The sequence below is a fragment of the Sinocyclocheilus rhinocerous genome, unplaced genomic scaffold (genome assembly GCF_001515625.1).
Source record: "Sinocyclocheilus rhinocerous isolate Xijiao unplaced genomic scaffold, SAMN03320098_v1.1 scaffold45105, whole genome shotgun sequence".
Taxonomy (NCBI): domain Eukaryota; kingdom Metazoa; phylum Chordata; class Actinopteri; order Cypriniformes; family Cyprinidae; genus Sinocyclocheilus; species Sinocyclocheilus rhinocerous.
Genome location: NW_015652953.1, coordinates 1 through 210, shown reverse-complemented (window position 1 = coordinate 210; position 210 = coordinate 1).

Genomic DNA, 210 nt, shown 5'->3' with positions numbered 1-210 from the left:
AGTTTCCGCATGATCGGCCCGGACCTGTGACCGGCCGTTCAGTCTCACGTCTTGCCGATTCCGAGCCGGTCCATTTTGATGTCACAGAACTGTGACTCTACTCTCAAATCCGCATGTAAAGATGTTGTTGACGTGGAAGTTCTTCACTGAGAGTGAAGAAGACACAAAGTTCGGAATTTGTAATACGTGTAAGGCCAAAGTAAACCGTGG